The sequence below is a fragment of the Culex quinquefasciatus genome, chromosome 1 (assembly GCF_015732765.1).
Source record: "Culex quinquefasciatus strain JHB chromosome 1, VPISU_Cqui_1.0_pri_paternal, whole genome shotgun sequence".
NCBI classification, from domain to species: Eukaryota; Metazoa; Arthropoda; class Insecta; order Diptera; family Culicidae; genus Culex; species Culex quinquefasciatus.
The window spans coordinates 97323840-97329839 of NC_051861.1; the positions used below are offsets into that span (position 1 = coordinate 97323840).

The 6000-nt window shown below is 37.6% G+C and overlaps 1 protein-coding gene and 1 pseudogene across 1 annotated transcript in view; both read right to left on the reverse strand.

Moving 5' to 3' along the window:
- The window catches only part of LOC119770737, a 35020-nt pseudogene extending 31794 nt beyond the window's left edge, over positions 1-3226 (reverse strand).
- LOC6047626 (alpha-2Db adrenergic receptor) overlaps positions 1-3899 on the reverse strand; it is a 506802-nt gene extending 502903 nt beyond the window's left edge. The window contains exon 1 of the mRNA XM_038248801.1: positions 2813-3899. The gene's annotated coding sequence lies outside the window, so the exon portion shown is untranslated. The remainder of the gene's footprint in view (positions 1-2812) is intronic.
- Between the last annotated feature and the right edge of the window lie 2101 nt (positions 3900-6000).

Consider the following 6000-nt stretch of genomic DNA (forward strand, 5'->3'; position numbering starts at 1 on the left):
GTACATCTTTTATGTCAGAAAAAAGGTATAATTTTACCTCTGGAAATGTGTAATTTTACCACTTTTCTGGTGTAATGTCTCTTTTAAAGTCCTAATTAAGGTGAAATTACATCATAAAAGAGGTAATATTCAAGCTTCCAAAATTACAGCTTCCAAATTTACATTATTTTTAACTGTGTAGAGGGTTAATCAAACTTTAAAACCAACACAATTGCGTTAACATTTACAGCTTTCTCGAAGAAAAGATCTTGCTCCAATCAAATGATAAACAGTACTGAAAACTGATCTTAAAAGCAATTTTTGCTATTTAGACCAGCTTTGAGAACGTCGTATCTTTTAACAGGACTGTTTTAGCAAAACTGGTCTAAACAGCGAAAATTGCGTTTTAGATCAGTTTTCAGAACTCTTTATCATTAGACTGGAGCAAGACAGCACCATATTTTTTTTATTCGTTAGAACTTTCCCAAAAGTTGTTTTTTATCCCTTTTGTGTTATTTTTTTTATTTCAATTTTTTTGAATAAAAAAAATATAAAAATCTGAATAAAAGATGTGTTTTGCAGTAAGTTGATTACCCTGGAACTACGCCACATTTTTGCAAACTTTTTGAAGCAATTTCAATAACAAATTTTGTTTAAATTACATAAACTGTTATGGAATCAGTATGCTCTAAACATCAACCAAGAAAATAATAATAACAATTTCTTGTATCATACTAGAATTTGTTATTGGAACAGTCTTGGATTGAATTTGAGAAATAATAAAGCAATAACAGCATAAGTTATTCCTTATATTAATTCCTATAATACCTGGTGTTATTGTTCATATCCAGTGTTATTTTAAAAGGTCCTATAAACAAATGAAAGACAATAGCTTATAGGACCTTTTCAAAAAAGAACTCTAGATATAGTTGATTTGTGTAAAATCCTACTCAGTAGGAATCATGCATAGATTTTTATCCCACTAAAACTGCTTGGCTACCTGAACTATAGCCGTTTCCCTTTCATTCAATCTTCAGGAAATTTTGGCTTCAACTGGAGCAAGTTGATGCTGTAGCCACCAGTTTACAAGCAGGCAAAAGCAAAAGCAAAAGCAAAAGCAAGCACAATGCTCCTACCTGTCGTGAGTTCAATTCTAGGCACAAGCATGCTTGTTGTGTCCTCCAGCTTTATTTTTTCTCCAAGGAGATTAAGACTCGTTCAAATATAACGTAACGCCAATTTAAACAATATCTAAACTTCCTATCTACACGTAACAATATTTTACAAATTCAAACATCGAAATAGAAAGCAGACGTAAAATTTCAATTTTTCATTGATACAATTCAAGGCTCATTCATTCTCAATAAAATCCCATTTATAGTCTTAACCCAGTGCCTGCAATTCCCGCTACAGCTTATATGGATTTCCAATAAGAATGTACCCGAAAAATCAGGCTTCGGATCCGGACTGTTAAATACTCTCATTGTTTATTGAGATTTTCTTTTTACTAGAAAGTTTAGATTTAGTTTTTTAGGTTGAAATTGGAGGGGGAAAAGACCAAACCCGATTAAAAACCGGAAAAATTTCTACTGAATAAATAACCATATTTGTTTTTCCTGACAACGCCTGAAATTACATTACTGAAAAGAACTTTTTGCAATTCCGTCGTGAAATACATACTTTTCTTGACACTCTCAAACGAGGAAATGGCTGACAAAACAACAGAATCGAAAAGTAATACTTTTCACAGCAAAATGCTGAAAAGTTTCACGACCTTTGAATTGTTAGTCCAACTGCCTACTAGCGACTCGACTCCACCGAGACAGGACCCAGGGAGACGACTCCTACACGTGGATTGAGCTAACGACCTAACCCTCTAGGTTAGACCGGGGCCAACATTTACTTCCCCGTCCGACGGAAGGCTTGGGCAGACAAATCTCGTCTCGAAAAATGCCGCCGGGACCTTCTGGGATCAATCCCACTCCGACTGGGTGAGAGGCAACCACGCTTACCCCTACACCGCGGGTCCCGGGTAAAAAATATGAAATAAAGACGGCTCGTAAACTTGTGATAGAAAAATACAATTGGAACGAAATAATATATATTTATATTAATATGAAGAAAATTAAAAAAAAAAAAGTCAGTGCACCTCTGTCTTGCATCTCTTTTTTGCATTTTCTTGCATAAATTACTATTGCAGCATCTATTTTAATACTGAAAATGTTTGCTTTTCAGCACTTGTAATTATTTTGTTTTTTCGATACTGTTTTGAAGTTTGAACGAGATTTATTCATCGGTTTTTAGAGATTTCAAATGCCCATTAAAATTTAATTTATAATCTTGAGTTGAAACATCAGCTGGTGTTTTTAGGATGGCATTTCAAATCTGTGTAAACTCGCTAGAATGTATTAGTTAAACATGTCTAAGAAATAAATCAAATTGAATGTTGTCATTATGACTAGAACAACAAAACACCTTAAATTCAAATCAATTCAAAACATTAACTTCTTTTCCAACTTAAATCAGCTACAAAGCTAATCCCCTTCCACCGATTAGCCAAAATCAAATTTGTCACTTTTTCCACGACTTTCCAGGCAGCAGCAGCCAATTCTTCCCAGGTAGCATCCCTTGACTTCCTTCCACAACCCAGCGAAAAAAAAGCCATTATTTACGATCGATACCGTCCTCCGCGTCCCGGAGAGAACCCAAATCACCGCCTCCAGTCATCTGTGCAGACAATTTACGCCACGACGGGAAAAAGTTCAATTTATCATTCTCAACTGCTTTTTTTGCAGTTTTTTTTGTGTGTGCTAAGGTAGCTACCGTAGCTTACCGTTGGCGAATTCAGCCTCCAACGTCGTTGCTCTCGATTAATCCTTCACCTGCCCTGTTTTCCGAATTCTCGATGGCCAGACAGATGGTTGGTTCCGATTTTTTTTTACTATTTTGTGAGTAGTTTTCCTCTTTTATTAACTTGTAACTGTAACCAACACTTTTTCACAGTAAAAACACATTAACTTTGGTGCAAACTTCCTTTTATCTCACAATTTCTCAAACCGTTACGTCGTTTCTGAATGCGCCCTTCTTTTTTTTCTACCCTTTTCACGTGGTATCACAAAAAGAGGAAAAAAGCACAAACACAGCTCTATTTGCCGCGCGCGAAACTGTTGTTATTTCTCACTTGTTGGTTGGCGCCGGAATCCCGCACCACGTTCCGTCCGCCTGCTGTCAGCCCGCTGTCAGACATAACCTCCAAGAAGTCGTCGTGGAACGGGGTCGGACGTAGTTCTACGTCGAAGAAAAAACTAATTTCCTCCCGAGTCTGCTATGTTTCTTTTTTTTTTTGTTAAGGTATTTATTTATTTTGACTTAAGCGGCCTAAACTTGACATCTTCTTCCCGGAACCAAGCCCAGATAATCGTCATGATCAAATCAGGCGTGACCGGATCCTTCTTTTAATATCCCAGAATCTTCCGGATTACCAATTCACGGCACGACTGTCATCCTTTCGCCGTTGCTTCCAGGAGATTCGCGCCCGCACTTTTCGGAAGGAGTTGCCCTTTTCATGTCTTCCTCTCCGCCACTTTGGTCATCAATATCCGGGGAGGTTCCCCAAAATCCGCAACACTTAACGATTTCACAAACCCAACCCAAGTGGTCCAACCTTCCACTTTTCCCTTCAATCCGGAATTCCTCGGAGAGTCCGGTCCCCCTCCCTGCTCGCCAATTGACCCGGTGGTTCCTCGCCGCGCGCGCCGTGAGGACACACACACACACACCCAAAAACGAACCGGACCGACCGAACGCACGAACAAACGGGGCCCCACGGAGGACACTTTGATTTTCGGTACTTGCCCGGGACGAGTCGAAATCCGTACTGACGGAGGGCACGGCCGGAGCGTTTTTTTGTGCTGCCCCGGCGGCACGTTGATAGTCGGGGTTTGTTCCGAAGCCCCGATCCAGCGAAGCTCCTCCAGCTGGTTGGGAAATCGGCGGAAAAGTGAGAGCGGGAGAGAGCATGGATGAATTTGGAGCGGGTTTCGCGAGAGAAGGGGAATTTTGAGAGCGAAGGAGAGAGTCGAAAAGGGAGAGGGTGAACGAACACAGAAATGAGAGTGAGTTACTGAGAGATTCAAAGGGATGCTGTATGTTTAATCAATTTAAGAGAGTGATAAGAAGGAAAATGCGCGCGGAAAAACATCAATCAACACGGCGCGATTCGAGGAAATATCGGTCTAGTTCTACGAATCGACTGTAATGAACATGTGTTGTGGATTGTCGAGAGCAGTTGTTGGAAATGCAGACCATAGGGATTTTCGAAGAATTTAATGTGATGCATTTGATCAGGCCAATTAAACGGGGTATTGTAATAATTTCTGCGAAACTGTTTCAATTCAATTAGCTTCTGATAATAACAGGAAAATTCCATGAAAATTTGTAATAACATACATTGTTTAAAGCAGGGGTGCCCAACCTTTTGGCCCTGCGGGCAGGATCTGATTTTTCTGAAGCTACACAGCAAATTTTGGATTGCCATTTCAGTATAATTATTTACTGAATGCGATTCAGTAATCATCATTTTTTCTGAAATTCGGTAACGAACAAAAACATTGCTGAAAAATCATTAACTGCATATCTGTCAAACTGAAATTTCACTTCTCAAGTAACATTTTAGGCTCAATCAAAGCTGTCACAACCGCTATAAAACCTATCAGCCAAAACCAACATTAAAACTCCTTAGTCGTAACAAACTCCCCAAAACCTTGATAAACTCCACTTAAGGGGTTACATACATGTAAATCGACAAAAATGTAAGAGGTTGGTTTGGGCACACACTTAAACTTTTGTTTAATTATGTTTTAAGGGCATTAAAATACACATTTTCAACTAATATCAAAATAAATTTGAAGTTATTTGGTTGTTTCATTGCTGAGATATAGCCATTTTAAGTTAGCAGTTTCCACACTGCTTTGACCAAATCGGCTGAAAATTTTGGTGAAGCCTCGTTAAATCGGTCCTGTGTGCATGACGAAGCCCGATTTTCAAAAAAATTGTTTGAAAAAAAGAAAAAAATATGTTTATGTTTTTCATATAAAAAATCGCCAGTTTAAGATTTTTGTATTTTTTTAAAAAAGCAAAACTTCAAAATTGGGCTTCGTCATGCACACGGAATATGTCTTAAGAGTCTTCACCCCAAATTTCAGCCAATTTGGTCCATCCCATCTCGAGATATCGTGGCACCCGTAAATCAACTCGGAGTTCAGAGAAAAACGCTCACAAAGTTCGCCAGTTTGCTTTGCGCATGGCAAAATTTTGAACGTAAATCGTCTCTTACTCAGTTTAATCATGAAATATCTTCATGAAACTTTCAGGAGTGATTGAAAATCATCTTTTTAGTGGATTTATTAAATTATCTGAATTGGACCTCCGCAAAAGGTTGTTACGGCCTATTTATAAAACCTACATAGGAGTTCAAGGCTTTACAACGGAATCCTAACAACATATTCAAAGCCTTGATAAAACCTTTGTTAAAACCTAGTCAGGAGTTATGGAAAAATGACAATTCATACGTCTTCTAACGTCTTATGTCAAACAGGTTTTATTTTGGCAAAAATAAGTCTTCGTCTAGCCAAATGAAATTATGGAGATGGTTGTCAAAAATGGCGATGATAAATAAAAGATTTTAGTGGTAATTCAAATAATTTTAAAGCTTATTTCTTGCAATTGATGGCTCAAATTCAGCTGCGGTTGAAATTGAATTGATAAGTGTAGGGGAGATAGAGCCAAAAAATTCAACTCGCTTCATCAAAAATCAATATTTTAAATGTTAAAAAAATATTTTATTGCAATTCTTTGAAAAAATGTTCAAAATATTTTTAAACATCTATCACTATACTAATCATACCAGAAATTCAGCATAAATGTGTGTTTTCATCAAATTTAAATCAAATTTTTCAATTTTCTATTTTTTCAATCAAGATGGCGGTCAATCATATTCAATCAGAGCACGCGTTTAGCGCC